Source organism: Scyliorhinus torazame, chromosome 15, assembly GCF_047496885.1.
Source record: "Scyliorhinus torazame isolate Kashiwa2021f chromosome 15, sScyTor2.1, whole genome shotgun sequence".
In the NCBI taxonomy this organism is placed as follows: Eukaryota; Metazoa; Chordata; class Chondrichthyes; order Carcharhiniformes; family Scyliorhinidae; genus Scyliorhinus; species Scyliorhinus torazame.
This window is the reverse complement of record NC_092721.1, coordinates 24592839-24608362: the sequence shown is the minus strand read 5'-3', so window position 1 is coordinate 24608362 and position 15524 is coordinate 24592839. Positions and strand designations below refer to the sequence as shown.

Below are 15524 nucleotides of genomic sequence, written 5' to 3'. Positions count from 1 at the left end.
CATTCTGGACCCGCTGTCGTCGGAATTGGGAGCACTGGCCTCTGATTGGTGGTGCAGACCTGCACAAGGCTGCATAGTGTCCAGGCTTCGCGCAGTTTAAACATCGCCTACCTCTTGCAGGGCAGTGTCCCTTTAAGTGGGCGTTGCCGCAGTTCGGGCACGTCATGACGTCGGCGTCGTGACGTGGTGTACGTCGTTGCACATGCGCAGTGCGGTCGGCAGACGTCTGCACCTGTGCAGTGTGGGTTTCGGCCGCATCGTTGTCCCGTTCGCATCGCGCATGCGTGGGGCTCCGGGAAAAGCGCGCGTGATGGCCGCTGTCTTCAATGCTGAGGCACTGCATCCGGGAGGTGGCCTGCGCACTCTCTGCCTCATGGGAGGCAAGTTTCTCATTTTCAGCCAATTTGCATTGGGAATACCGATTGTTTGCATGCTCATGCACTGTACATGTTTCAATTGCGACTGGCAGGGTCATATGCTTGATTTTTAAGAGCTGCTCTCTCAGAGGATCAGTGAACTCCAAACACAATTTGGTCTCTGATCATGGAGTCAGCAATATCACCAAAGTTGCAGGACTGCGCTAGCAGGCGGAGGTTAGTCAAGTAGGCATTAAAAGATTCATCTTTACCGTGAAGACATTGTTTGAATATATAGCGCTCAAAGATTTCATTGGTGTCCACTTCACAGTGACTATCGAACTTGTCCAGGATGGTCTGACACTTTGTCTTGTCCTGACCTTCGGTGAAGTTAAACGAGTTGAAGAGTTCGATGGCTTGATCACCCACTGTTGAGAGGAGAAACGCGATCTTTCTTGCATCAGACGCACCCTCGAGGTCTGAGGCTGCGATGTCCGGCCGAAACTTTTGCTTGATTGACCGCCAGTTGGCACTGATATTGCCGGAGATCCTGAGCTGGTGAGGAGCCTGAATCTTCTCCATGGTGCCGGGATACCTTTGCTGGTTGTCACAGAACGGACTGAGGTAAGCCACCTTAAATTCGTAGTCTCCTGGTATCATGTCACGTTAGGCATACTGGTATAACACTGGCTGCAACTGGATGCGGCTTAGATCAAAAAGATACTCCAGACCTTGAAGTTAGTTCAATCAGGTTTATTGAACTAATAGCACAGTTAGCACGGTTCTCTATGAGTTCGACTCTCTGCTAACTTAAGTGTGGTTACTCTGTCTGACTGAACCTGACTAGCTCTTAGCCACATGGTGGAGGTGTGAGATTGTAACAACACCCTTGACTGGCTCTCTAGATGTTCGTAAGTGGAAAGAGGCGGAGTGTGAGTGCCTTGTGTCTTTTATAGTCAGATCCCACCCCTGAGTGTCCTGCCTGCTTATTGGTCATGACCTGTTCTCTGTGTCCATAAGCTGCTTGTCTATGTCTGCCTGTATATCATTATGTGTGTGTCTGTATATCATGACACGGCCAACTGAGCTAAAGTGGTCCTCAGTAGTAGAATGGTAGGAATACATTTCCCTCAGTGCTTTCATTTTGATTTTAAAATATAGTCAAGCAGATTCAGGGAAATGGCTAACTTTTTATCAAAATCTGTTTCCTACTGCTACTTTACAATAATATGCTTGTTTTCCTTTGGTGATCTTTTTGAAACCATGAATTTCCCTCCCTAGTTTGCATTCAGCATTTTCACAGGGCTTGAACAATGGTTCATCTGCATTGCAACATATTGCCAAACCCTTTGTTCCCTTTGCTTATCACTGTGACATAGCCCCCCAAAAAAGGTCACAGAGTATCTCCTTACACAGTGCACAAAACCTACAATGGAGGGTCAGTCAGACTTTAAACCTGCTGCTCAGACAACATTTGCACAATCCATAGCTGGAATAGGCCAGCAGCACAGGGAGCCAGTGAAGGATGTCTCCGGGTTTATTGCGCTTTGCATGTCCTTTTTTTTATAACAAGGTCTTTTGGAATTTCTAAGCCATTTCTAAAGAGCAATTGGATTTCACTGAACCCCATGCGCTGTAATCCTTCCCAGGACTGTATGCTGCTAAAGTCTTGCCACATATTCTGCTTGTTCCTCATCCTGGAGATCTCTTCACAGACCTCCTGCCTCCAAGTGCTCAGCAAATAAAAGCGAAACCATTTCATTCCCACCCCTTTGGGTTTCCTCCTCGCCGCATTTTCCAGCAGGTTAATCTTTAATTCTTTACAATAATAATAATGTTTATTGTCACAAGTAGGCTTACATTAACACAGCCATGAGGTTACTGTGAAAAGCCCCTAGTCGCCACACTCCGGTGCCTATTCGGGTACATTGGGGGAGAATTCAGAATGTCCAATTCACCTAACAGCACGTCTTTTGGGACTTATGGGAGGAAACCGGACCGCCCGGAGGAAATCCACTCAGACACGGGGAGAACGTGCACCGACAGTGACCCAAGCCGGGAATCGAACCTGGGACCCTGGCTCTGTGAAGCAAAGGTGCTAACCACCGTGCTGCCACGTTGCTCCAGGGCAATCCAGGAATGCTAGCAGTCCTACACCTATTCCAAGCGCACGGACTGACGTATTGTACATTTACGGGACGGGGTTCCGAACAGGCACCCGAATGTGGCGACGTGGGGATTTTCGCAATAACCTCATTGCAGTGTTAATGTAAGCCAACTTGTGACAATAATAAAGATTATTATTATTATTACTGCTTTACTCACAGCGATGGGGAATCCCCATTTTGTGCAGTTAGCTCTGCCAGAATGAACAGCTGCATTCACAAATTAAAGTGTGTAAATCAATTTTAACTTTGAGAGTGTGATATATTGTGGATGTGACACGTCTCTTTTCTATACCTTTCTCGCATTCGAGTTACGCAAAGCCACTAAAGCAAATGTTTACCCATCTGCCACTTTGATGCGCGGCTGTTAAAATCTATGACGAGATAAATGCCTCCCTATGGCTGATCAGATTAACAGAAATTAGCTGTTTCATTCGTATTTGATGACGGCGAACAAGGCATCCACCAGAATTTGCACTGCATTAAAATTGACAAAGCTGTCACAAGCTGTTTTATGACAGAGATTAGGCACATCTGGAATCTTTCCACTCATCTGTCATCCAATTAACCAGCCACTCGGGCAGATGCCACCAGCATCTGCTACGTGTGTGAGAACCAACTTTAATCTCAGCAAGACTGAATCTTTTTATTCACTTCGCCAAATGAATCCTTAAATAAGCAAAAAACAGAAGCTGAGAATCACATCCATTGCCTTGTTGATCCAGATCGAGGAAGTCTGCTGAGATATGTGGCCGCTGTGGATTATTAAGACTTTGGAAGGCACGTTGCAATCTGCGACAAAAGCACCTGCGCAAGAAGATACAACTTTGGTTTCATATAGAACAGTACAGCACAGAACAGGCCCTTTGGCCCTCGATGTTGTGCTGAGCATTGTCCGAAACCAAGATCAAGCTATCCCATTCCCTGTCATTCTGGTATCTAATATGACAGAAACAGTACCAGCCTGTACCAGCCTCCCCGAACAGGCGCCGGAATGTGGCGACTAGGGGCTTTTCACAGTAACTTCATTGAAGCCTACTCGTGACAATAAGCGATTTTCATTTCATTTCAGGGCAGTTTTTAAATTTTACAACTGGTAATTGCAGATCGTTATTTCATAGAATTTACAGTGCAGAAGGAGGCCATTCGGCCCATCAGGTCTGCGCCGGCTCTTGGAAAGAACACCCTACCCAAGGTCCACACCTCCACCCTATCCCCGTAACACAGTAACCCCACCCAACACTAAGGGCAATTTTTGGACTCTAAGGGGCAATTTATCATGGCCAATCCACCTAACCTGCACATCTTTGGACTGTGGGAGGAAACCGGAGCACCCGGAGGAAACCCACGCACACACGGGGAGAACGTGCAGACTCCGCACAGACAGTGACCCAAGCCGGGAATTGGACCTGGGACCCTGGAGCTGTGAAGCAATTGTGTTATCCACAAGAGAAAAGAGTCATAGACTTGTGGAGGTCTGCCATTCGAAACATTCATGCCAGTCGAAACAACCACCTAAGCAATCTAATCCCATTTTCCAGTCCTTGGCCCATAGCCTTGAATGCCTTAGCATCGCAAGTGCACAGCTAAATACTTCCTAAATATTATGTGGGTCTCTGTCTCCACCACCCTTTCAGGCAGTGAGTTCCAGACTCCCAGCACCCTCTGGGTGAAAATGTTTTTCCTCAGATGCCCCCCCAAACCCCTGCCCCTTACCTTAAATCTATACCCCCTGGTCATTGATCCCTCCACCAAGGGGAAACATTTCCTTTTATCTACTCTATATATACCCCTCATAATTTTATACATCTCAATCATGACCCCGGTTAGTCTCCTCTACTCCAAACAAAATAATTTCAGTCTATCCCATCTCTCTTCATAGCTAAAACTCTCCAGCCCAGGCAGCATCCTGGTAAATCTCCACTGCGCCCTTTCCAGTGCTATCTCATCCCTCCTATAATGTGGATTTCAGAACTGCACACAATACTGAAACCAAGACCTTACCTGCCTATTTATGTGAACATAAAATATCCTGTGGCACTGTTTTGTGAACAAAGAGTTCTCCGAGAAAATATTCCTTCCTCAAATATTACTACCCAGCACAGGTTACCTGCCCATTCATTTTCTGTCTGTGGGGCCTTGCTGGGTGCAAGCTTGTCACTCCCCCTCTCCTCTGATGCCTCCAGCCTCACCTCCAACAACACGTGCGAGGAGCTCATGGGCTTTTTTGTCACTAAGATTGAGACAATCTGATCAGCTAAAAGTGGAGAGTCGGGTTAAATGGGTCCTTCTCTGGCTGTCGAACTGTAACTAATGGGGGTGCCGCAGGATTCAGTCCGCGGACCTCAACTGTTTACAATCCAGATAAATGATCTGCAAACAGGGACAGAGAGCAACATTGCAAAATTTGCGGATGATACTAAAATAAGTGGGAAAGCAGGCAGTGAAGAGGAGATACAGATTTTACAGACAGATATAGAAAGGCTAGGAGATTGGGCCAAATTTGGCAGATGGAGTTTAATGTGGATAAGTGTGAAGTTATCCATTTTGGCCGAAAAAATAGAAAGGCAAATTATTATCTAAATGTAAAGCAGATTCAAAATGCGTCTGGGCAGAGGGATCTGGGTGTCTTTGTTCATGAATCACGGAAAGTATGCATGCAGGCACAAAATGTAATAAGAAAGGCAAATGGAATGTTCGTCTTTATTACAAAAGGACTGGAGTATAAAAGTAGAGAAGTGTTGTTGCAATTGTATGGACTGTTGGTGAGACCACATCTGGAGTACTGAGTCCAGTTTTGGTCTCCTTATTTGAGGAAGGATGTGGTGGCATTGGAGGCAGTTCAGAGGAAGTTCACTAGATTGATTCCGGGGATGAAGGGATTGACGTACGAGGAGAGATTAAACAGTTTGGGTTTATACTCGCTTGAGTTTAGAAGGATGAGAGCGGACCTGATCGAGGTATATAAAATACTAAAAGGGATTGATGAAGTAAATGGAGACCAAATGTTCCCCCTTGTGGGGCAATCTCGAATAAGGGGTCACAGATGTAGGGTAAGAGGCGATAGATTTAAAACTGAGATGAGGAGACACTACTTCTCGCAGAGGGTGGTAAATTTGTGGAACTCGCTGCCCCATAGTGCAGTGGAGTCCGAATCATTAAATGGTTTCAAGAGGGAGATAAATATATTTCTGAAAAAAGCAGGTTAAAGGGACATGGGGAATAGTTAGGGAGGTGGCTTTGAGACCAGAAAGAGATCAGCCATGATCTGATTGGCTGGCGGAGCAGGCTTAAAGGCTGAATTGCCTACTTCTGCTCCTAATTCCTATGTTCCTAGCTGCCTCAGCCATTTCCCTCCCTTCCGCTACCTACCTGACAAAATTTCATTTAATGCCCTAACCTGCTCCGGTCCTGAATTTGCATCTTTCTCTAATCTCTCTCCTATCTCCCCTCATGCCTTCTCCATGAGGCCCACCCCCTTCTCCCTTGATGTTATTCCTACTCATCACCCAACTTCCCCCCCCATACCCCCACAGCCAACATTGCAAATGGTTAATATGCCTCTGACCTCCACATCTTACATCATCACCTCTTTCCGTAATAAAAATCCCTTGACCCCTCTGTCCTTTCAAACTACCATCACAAATCCAATCTCCCTTTATTCCATAAAGTTCTTGAATGCGTTGACACTTGCTAAATCCATTTATACCTTTCCCAAAACTCTGTGCTTGAATGTCTTCAATCTGGTGTCTGCCCATCACAGCACTGATGCAACTCTTATCAAAGACACAAATTGTTTCCTGTGTGACTGTGAGAAAGGTACCCAACTATAATTCTCCAATGAAGGACAATTTAGCGTGGCCAATCCATCTACCCTGCACATCTTTGGATAGAACATAGAACATTACAGCGCAGTACAGGCTCTTCAGCCCTCGATGTTGCGCCGACCTGTGAAACCACTCTAAAGCCCATTTACACTATTCCCTTATCGCCCATATGTCTATCCAATGACCATTTGAATACCCTTATTGTTGGCGAGTCCACTACTGTTGCAGGCAGGGCATCCCACACCCTTACTACTCTCTGAGTAAAGAACCTACCTCTGACGTCTGTCTTATATCTATCTCCCCTCAATTTAAAGCCATGTCCCCTCTTGCTAGACATCACCATCCGAGGAAAAAGGCTTTCCACCCTATCCAATCCTCTGATCATCTTGTATGCCTCAATTAAGTCACCACTTAACCTTCTTCTCTCTAATGAAAACAGCCTCAAGTCCCTCAGCCTTTCCTCATAAGATCTTCCCTCCATACCAGGCAACATTCTGGTAAATCTCCTCTGCATCCTTTCCAATGCTTCCACATCCTTCCTATAATGCGGTGACCAGAATTGCACGCAATACTCTCGCACCAGAGTTTTGTACAGCTGCAACATGACCTCATGGCTCCGAAACTCAATCCCTCAACCAATAAAAGCTAACACACCGTACGCCTTCTTATCAACCTTATCAACCTGAGTGGCAACTTTCAGGGATCTATGTACATGTACTCTGTCTTCCCGTTATTCCTTCCAACATGAATCACCTCACACTTTTCTGCATTAAACTCCATTTGCCACCTCTCAGCTCAGCGCTGCAGCTTATCTATGTCCCTCTGTAACTTGTAACATCCTTCCGCACTGTCCACAACTCCACCGACTTTAGTGTAAACTGCAAATTTACTCACCCATCCTTCTATGCCCTCCTCCAGGTCATTTATAAAAATGACAAACAGCAGTGGCCCCAAAACAGATCCTTGTGGTACACCACTAGTAACTGGACTCCAGTCTGAACACTTCCCATCAACTACCACCCTTTGTCTTCTTCCAGCTAGCCAATTTCTGATCCAAACTGCTAAATCTCCCTGAATCCCATGCTTCCGTATTTTCTGCAGTAGCCTACCGTGGGGAACCTTATCAAACGCTTTACTGAAATCCATATACACCACATCAACTGCTTTACCCTCATACACCTGTTTGGTCATCTTCTCAAAGAACTGAATAAGGTTTGTGAGGCACGACCTACCCTTCACGAAACCATGTTGACTATGTCTAATCAAATTTTTCCTTTCCAGATGATTATACACCCTATCTCTTATAAACCTTTCCAAGATTTTGCCCACAACAGAAGTAAGGCTCACTGGTCTATTGTTACCTGGGTTGTCTCTACTCCCCTTCTTGAACAAGGGGACAACATTTGCTATCCTCCAGTCTTCTGGCATTATTCCTGTTGACAAAGATGACTTAAAGATGAAAGCCAAAGGCTCAGCAATCTCCTCCCTAGCTTCCCAAAGAATCCTAGGATAAATCCCATCCGGCCCAGGGGACTTATCTATTTTCACCCTTTCCAGAATTGTTAACACCTCCTCCTTATGAACCTCAAGCCCTTCTAGTCTAGTAGCCTGAATCACAGTATTCTCCTCGACAACATTGTCTTTTTCCTGTGTGAATACTGACGAAAAATATTCATTTAGCACCTCCTATCTCCTCAGACTCCAAGCACAACTTCTCACTACTGTCCTTGGCTGGCCCTACTCTTACCCTAATCATTCTTTTATTCCTGACATATCTATAGAAAGCTTTAGGGTTATCCTTGATTCTACCTGCCAAAGGCCTCTCATGTCCCCTCCTGGCTCTTCTTAGCTCTCTCTTTAGGTCTTTCCTAGCTAACTTGTAACTCTCGAGTGTCCTTACTGAACCTTCATGTCTCATCTTTACATAAGCCTCCTTCTTCCTCTTGACAAGTGTTTTGACTGCCTTAGTAAACCACGGTTCCCTTGCTCGCCCACTTCCTCCCTGCCTGACAGGCACATACTTATCAAGGACACGCAGTAGCTGTTCCTTGGACAAGCTCCACATTTCCATTGTGCCCATCCCCTGCAGTTTTCCTCTCCATCCGATGCATCCTAAGTCTTGCCTTATCGCTTCATAATTGCCTTTCCCCCAGATATAACTCTTGCCCTGCGGTATATACCTATCCCTTTCCATCACTAAAGTAAACGTAATCGAATTGTGGTCACTATCACCAAAGTGCTCACCTACCTCCAAATCTAACACCTGTCCTGGTTCATTACCCAGTACCAAATCCAATACAGCCTCGCCTCTCGTTGGCCTATCTACATATTGTGGGGCTGAGACCATATAGACACGGGGAGAATATGCAAACGCCACACGGACAGTGACCCGGGGCCGGGATCAAACCTGGGTCCTCAGCACCGTGAGGCAGCAGTGTTCACAATTGAGCTGCCATGCTGCCCTAAACTGTGACAACGGTAAACATTCCCTCCTCATCTTTTATATCTGTCCGCAACCCTTGCCATGATTGATCATTGCTTCTTCCTCCACAGTCTCTTTGTCATCCAACTGGGTGCAACTGTGGCTTCATTTTTTTCATCTAATCTTGGCCAGTGAATCATTTGCAATGGTTTTTCCTGTTCCATGGTGTCCACCATGGGTCTGCTCTTGGTCTCCTCCCATTTCTCATCGACATGTTGCCTCCTTGGCGACATCATTCAAAGCCACAATGTTACTTTTCCCATGTACATTGATGTCACCCAGCGCCACCTCACCACCACCTCTCTCAACTTCTCCACCATTGCTAAATTATCAGACTGCTTCTCTGACATTCACAACTGGGTGCGCAGGAATTTCCCCCAGTTAAGTATTGGGAAGACGGGAGCCATTGGTTTTTGGTCTCTGCTCTAAACTCATGTTCCCCAGGTACAGACTCCAACCCTCTCACTGACAACTGTCCGAAGTTAAGCCAACCTGTTCTCAATCTTGCTGCCAGAATCAATCAATCCCAAAATGAGCTTCCAACCTCATATTGATGCCAACAACAAGGCTGTCTATTTCCACCTCCATAACATCATTCAATTTTGCCCTTGTCACAGCTGAAACCCTCAACCATGCCTCTCTGTTACCTCTATACTTAACTATTTCAATGCAATTCTGGTTGCCTCTCCCACATCCTAACCTCTGCAAACTTGAGGTCATCTGCAAACTTTACTGCTCATGTCTTAACTCACAGGAAGTCTGGTACCACCAGCACCCCTGTGTTTGCTCCTGCTCAAGAGTACAGAGCATACCGTGCAGAAGGAGGCCATTCGGCCCATTGAATCTGCACCGACCCACTTAAGCCCTCACTTTCACTCTATCCCCGTAACCCAATAACCCCTCCTAACCTTTTTGGTCACTAAGGGCAAGTTATCATGGCCAATCCACCTAACCTGCACATCTTTGGACTGTGGGAGGAAACCGGAGCACCCGGAGGAAACCCACGCACACACGGGGAGAACGTGCAGACTCCGCACCGACAGTGACCCAGCGGGGAATCGAACCTGGGACCCAGGTGCTGTGAAGCCACAGTGCTATCCACTTGTGCTATCGTGCAGTCCAATACAGCAATCGTTGAAAAAAATGGAAACCAAAGACAACAGAATCCACAGCCAAATTGTACAAATTGCGCTGAATAATGTGTCAGAGTCAGACCCAAACATCTCAGTTGGAATGAAATGCACGCTTCTCGTAATTTGTGTCATCACCTCGATAATACAACATGTTGCATCGACTCGATATATGTTAGGCTGCATGCTATTTGTATGTTGCTCTCATGCCCCTTTAAATCTTTTTTTCAACAACATTTCTTACTTAACATCACCTGACAACATCTTACTACTTGTAAGAGGGCAGCATGGTAGCATAGTGGTTACCACTATGGCTTCACAGCACCAGGGTCCCAGGTTCGATTCCCAGCCTGGGTCACTGTCTGTGCGGAGTCTGCACGTTCTCCCCGTGTCTGCGTGGGTTTCCTCCGGGTGCTCCGGTTTCCTCCCACAAGTCCCGAAAGTCGTGCTGTTCAGTGAATTGGACATTCTGAATTCTCCCTCTGTGTACCCGAACAGGCACCGTATTGTGGCGACCAGGGGCTTTTCACAGTAACTTCATTGCAGTGTTAATGTAAGCCTACTTGAGACAATAAAGATTATTATCATTATTAATGAAAAGTTACTGGCTGGAATTCTCCAGCCATTGGGATTTTCCCGGCGACGAGGGATGGCTTCAATGGGTAATCCCATTAACAAGCGTCGGTAGTAGCGAACCAGCGAACGCGTGCCACTGAGAGACACGCAGCTGGGGGTCCTGGGAATCCTGCCCACTGTTAAGAGGTCCCCTACCCCATGTCTACAAAATTATGAGGGGCATAGACAGAGTGGATAGTCAGAGGCTTTTCCCCATGGTAGAGGGGTCAATTACTAGGGGGCATAGGTTTAAGGTGCGAGGGGCAAGGTTTAGAGTAGATGTACGAGGCAAGTTTTTTACACAGAGGGTAGTGGGTGCCTGGAACTCGTTGCCGGAGGAGGTGGTGGAAGCAGGGACGATAGTGACATTTAAGGGGCATCTTGACAAATACATGAGTAGGATGGGAATAGAGGGATACGGACCCAGGAAATCTAGAAGATTGTAGTTTAGTCGGGCAGCATGGTTGGCACAGGCTTGGAGGGCCGAAGGGCCTGTTCCTGTGCTGTACTTTTCTTTGTTCTTTGTATGTCCATTGGTCCAGCTCTGATAACACATTCTATCAAAGGCAGGGAAGATAAAGCATAACTGTATGGCTAAATCATTTACATTACATAAAACTCCTAGAACACCTTTAAACCTTAAATATTTTTTATTGGAAAAAATTAATTGTTGCCCCAAGCAGCATTGTTTCATTGAGAGACCTTTATTCGTGGGAAAACCATTTCTGGGAGGTTCCTTCGCTTGCAGATGAAGATGCATTGAGGAATCACTTCAGTGAATTCAGTGAAGCAAAATGGTATCGTATGTGAACATTAATATTGCATCAAATCCAATGAAACGGTGCTCCCAGAGCAAAGCTTTGCCAGATGTCAGTGCAGGCGGTGGGTGAATGTCGAAAAATATAGTTTGATTCCCTGACCCTCCACCAGGTGCATTGCCTGACTGAATTTGCCATACTGTGTCGAGTTGAACTGGAAAAGATTAAAAACATCCAGCCCTACAACTATAGAGATTTTGGGACAGAATCACACGGCATGTTTCCAGTAATGTTAATGCATTCCCATGAAATGTTCCTTTATTAAAGGCACTTATATGAAACAGGTTGTGGACAAAGTAACTTTAGAAAAAATTGTAATTACTATCGCACCTAAATATTGTCATGATACGCAGACATGCAACCAATGGGTCATCTGAACAGACACAACCAATGGGTAATCAGGGCACCCAGAGGTGGCATTACCACAAGGGGGCACTACACAACCACTATAAAAAGGACAAGGCATACAGGCTCTGCCTCTTCCACTGGCAGAAACCTAGAGAGCAAGACAGGGTTGATGAACAGCAATATCACACCCTAGCACGTGGTCTAGAGCAAGCTTGTATAGTTAGCAGAGTAGACTGAGTTACTAGAGTCAGATTAGCAGAGTGTCGAACTCATTTAGGAGCATTGTCAATCGCTCAATAAATATGTTGAACTTATCTCAGAGTCTGGAGCATCCTTCAGCAAAGCCTACATCAGGTATAACACAACGTGGTACAGGAATGACTCCTCAATCTCCCTAGTTCAACTCAGTAAGGTCAGAGACAACCAGCTACCGAATCCAGGCACGATGAACAAGATTCAGGCTCCTCATCAACTCAGGACCATCGGCAATCTTAGTGCTAACTGGCATTCGTTCAAACAAAAATTCCAACTATACGTGGAAGCATCCGACCTCCATGTCGCTACCGATGCTCGGAAGATAGCTTTTCTACTCACCACTGCGGGTGACCATGCGACAGAGACCTTCAACTCGTTTCAATACACAGAGGGCAGGATAGAACAAACTACCAAACCATCCTGGAAAAATTCAACAGCCACTGCGAGGTGGACATGAACAAAATGTTTGAGCGCTACATCTTTAAGCAGAGGATGCAAGGTAAAGATGACTCCTTCAATAGTTATCCAACTAACCTTAGACTGCTAGCACAATCCTGCAACTTTGGTGACATAACTGACTCCATGATCAGAGGCCAAATCATTTTTGGAGTCCACTCTGATCCCCTGCGAGAGCAATTGCTGAAAATCAAGCACATGCCTTAAAAGTCGCTATTGAAACGTGCACCGTGAATGAGCATTCAAAAAATCGCTATTCACAATACAAAAATGCTGAGAGTGAAAAGCAAGTCTCCCACGAGGTGGAAAATGTTCAGGTCATCTCCCGGATGCAGCGCCTCCACATCTCCGACGGCAGCCATTTTGCACGCTCCTCCCGAGACCCAGCGCATGCGCAATACGACTGGGAATACGAAGCAGCCGAGAACCGCACTGCGCATGCACAATGATGCACTGGGCGTCATGACGCCGACATCATGACGTGTGCAAACTGTGGCACCGCCCACTTTAGAAAAAATTGCCCTACAAGAGGCAAACTGTTTATACTGTGGGAAACTTAACCATGATGCAGCCCTGTGCAGATCTGCACCATAAGTCAGGAGTCAGCGACCAGAATTCAGGCATGATCGCATCAGAAGTGTGCAACACTGAACGCATGACTCTGATCAAGGTAGTGCTCCAGATCCAGACGATGACTACCTGGATAACACATGCCAAGTAGGCATCATCACAAAGTGCAAATATGCCACACCGGGCACATAGCAAATCCGGGCAATCCTTGCCGTGGATTCCGAGGACGAATGGAACGCAGTGATGGATGTCAACCAATGCCCCATCCAGTTCAAACTGGACATAGGGGCCTCCGCCAACCTGATCTCGCAGTTGGACTTCACGAGAATCAAGAAGGCTCCCAAAAGCAACACAAGGCGTCGGACTCCGCCTCCGACATATACCTTGCACTACTAGCGTACCGGGCGACTCGCTTATCAATTGGCATGTCACCAGCTCAACTGCTGATGAACAGAGGGACCTGCGAACAACACCTCCAGCCCTACACCTGCCCAACCCAGATCACCTACGGGAACTACAAAAGATGCAACAGCTGCGCAACAGTCAGAAACAGAACTAGGACGCACATGCCACTGATATGGATGCGCTATCCCCAGCAGACACTGTCAGGATCAAGACACCTGATGGTGGGTTGTCTGCCCCGGCTGTCATCGTTTGGCAGGCCACGCCCAGAACCTATGTGCTAAAAATGTCTGACGGCACCATTGTTCGCAGAAATCGAAGGGCACTGTGGAAAATCATACGCCCACAACCAATTCCCCCTCCACTTCCACCTGTTGAAGTGCCACGTCCAGACACCACAAACCACGAATCCACCAGTCGTGCCTCCCACACACATATCAAGACACCGGCATCCCCTCCGCCACCTCTCCCGAGGTCATCGAGGATCAGATGGAAACCACAGAGACTGGACTTATGAATAGTTTTTTTTTTTTTTAAACTGTATTTCTGTCCACTGTATATACCAGTCACTCTTAACACTGTCAGCCGTAGCTCCCGTTACCGCATTAGACAGGCACAGACACATGTATATATTTTTTAAAAGGGGGAGATGTCATGATATGCAGACAGGCAACCAATGGGCCATCAGAACAGGACACAACCAATGGGAAATCAGGACACCCAGAGGTGGCAGTACCACAAGGGGGCACTACATGACCACTATAAAAAGGACAAGGCACACATGCTCTGCCTCTTCCACTGGCAGAAACCTAGAGAGCAAGACAGGGTTGATGAACAGCAACATCACACCCTAGCACGTGGTCTAGAGCAAGCTTGTATAGTCAGCAGAGTAGACTGAGTTACTAGAGTCAGATTAGCAGAGTGTCGAACTCATTTAGGAGCATTGTCAACCGCTCAATAAATACGTTGAACTTATCTCAGAGTCTGGAAAGCCTACATCAAGTAGCAGCTCAGCATAACACAACAAATATCTATCCAAAGTTGTGTTGTCTGAAGAGGGCATTTTGAATTGTTTAATGCTGGGATAAAGTGCTGAGAATTATAGCTCTGTTGGTAGGAAGAGGAACAATTTTGGGTGCTGATTTAAAACTCACCGTGGGGCTCAGTGAATGTCTTTGGGGGTGAGCTTGTCCTTGGTGACAGCTTTGATCACTGGTCTCTGCTAAACGGCCACTTTGTTGCCAGGCAGATGAAACTGGTGCCTCATTGAAGGACAAAGGACAGTAAAAGGGCCAGGCATGACACCTGTCGGGCCACAAGCATGATATCAATAAGCTCGAGAAGGTGCAGAAAGAACCTCGGCTTCTGTTCTTAGTCACCACCCTTTGGGAAATGACCATGTTTGGACGTTGTCCAGGAATAGAATTGGGTTGTTTTCTTACAATTCCTCCAGTCATTTTAGTTCGCTGATCCTCACCACCCCGGTCTTGCGAGAAGAGAAGCTGCTTCAGTGAGAGACTACAGAGCAATCACTGAAAACAGTATATTTACCACAGCAATTCGGAAAGAAGAACTAAAGGGATGAAAATTAGAATTTTTAAAATATACATAAATGGAATATGAAATGAAAATGAAATGAAAATCGCTTATTGTCACAAGTAGGCTTCAAATGAAGTTACTGCGAAAAGCCCCTAGTCGCCACATTCCGGCACCTGTTCGGGGAGGCTGGTACGGGATATGGACATCATGCTAAGGCCAGGATTCATTGCCCATCTCATAATTGCCCTTGAGAAGATGCTAATAACTTGGGATCATAGCCGAGGGCTATGGATTGTGACTTTTTTTTTAATTTAGAGTACCCAATTATTTTTTTTTCAATTGAGGGGCAATTTAGCGTGGCCAATCCACCTAACCTGCACATCTTTGGGTTGTGGGGGTGAAATCCACGCAGAGATGGGTAGAATGTGCAAATTCCACACGGACAGTGACCCAGGGCAGGGATTCGAACCTGGGTCCTCAGCACCGCAGTCCCAGTGCTATCCACTGCGCCACATGCCGCCTTGAATCCAGTAACTTAATCATTATGTTACGAGAAGAGAA

At 46.3% G+C, this 15524-nt stretch overlaps 1 protein-coding gene across 1 annotated transcript in view; it reads left to right on the top strand.

The window, feature by feature from the left end:
* The window catches only part of LOC140391562 (endothelin receptor type B-like), a 62447-nt gene that overhangs the window by 19416 nt on the left and 27507 nt on the right, over positions 1 to 15524 (top strand). The window lies entirely within an intron of this gene.